The sequence below is a fragment of the Euprymna scolopes genome, chromosome 27 (assembly GCF_053919585.1).
Source record: "Euprymna scolopes isolate OS-2025 chromosome 27, ASM5391958v1, whole genome shotgun sequence".
Classification (NCBI taxonomy): domain Eukaryota; kingdom Metazoa; phylum Mollusca; class Cephalopoda; order Sepiida; family Sepiolidae; genus Euprymna; species Euprymna scolopes.
In genome coordinates this window covers 111,556,280-111,557,233 of record NC_136508.1, presented here as the reverse complement: position 1 = coordinate 111,557,233, position 954 = coordinate 111,556,280, and the positions used below count along the sequence as shown (strand labels likewise).

Genomic DNA, 954 nt, shown 5'->3' with positions numbered 1-954 from the left:
CTCATTTAGTTTTAGTTTTATTTAAAAAAAAAAATCCTTTTGTTTGTACATATGATTTTGCTTTGTTTATATGTAAATATTTATCTTTTTTCCAGAATGTAGATAAAGCCGATTCATACGCTAGGGAGATTTTAAGTAGATAAACTCCATGGTAAGAATGAGGTATTATGGTGATAGTGTCTTAGTGTAGGGAAATTAAATAAAGTCTTCTCAAAGACCTAGAAATTAGATTAGAATGACCCTCGATCCCCACTCCCCCTACCGGCTCCATGCCTAAGTGTTTTGGACCCCAAATGAGGGCCTGACAGTAGATAATGCCAGGTCCGAGGCCAAGCACTAAATACTTAACTTTGCGCAGAGGCGGTACAATAGCCAATGAGGATTTTCCGAGACGTTATTGCTAGTTGAAAACTATTCCCAATACCCCGCGATGGCACCCGGTGCCAACCGCAATTTCTAGGCACCTCATAGGAGGTGTAAAATCAAAACTAAAAACAGACAATATTTACATTCCATGCCTTACCTCCTTCTTCGGGAGTACTAGGCTTACTTTTCGATGTTTTTCTTTTTTCATTTTGTCTTTTTTGTGTCATTTTATTTTTTTCGTTTTATGTCGTTTTTATTGTACCCTTTTTTTCATTTAATATACTTCCCCCCCCCCATTTTATCTTTTGTATATGTTTTTTTTTTTAATCTTCATTTTATGTTTTGGTATTTTTTCAGATTAGGTTCACCTCCACAGTTTTCTTTTAAATGATGACTGTTATAGGTTTTCGACTATGCTGAATACGAAAATCGCATTGAAAATTTGCAGAAATAAGTAGTTATCGAGATATAAAAACTTGTGTTATGCATTGTAATCTTTGGCGGCCATCATTTTACGCGCGTGCGCGCGCCATAAACAAATCTACTCATCTATGATTAACACTGTGCACGTGCATAAAAAGATGGCCG

At 36.1% G+C, this 954-nt stretch overlaps 1 pseudogene; it reads left to right on the top strand.

Annotated features, from left to right (window-relative positions):
- The first annotated feature begins 346 nt into the window (after positions 1 to 346).
- LOC145249269 (U4 spliceosomal RNA) lies at positions 347 to 475 on the top strand (annotated as a pseudogene).
- The last annotated feature ends 479 nt before the right edge of the window (positions 476 to 954 follow it).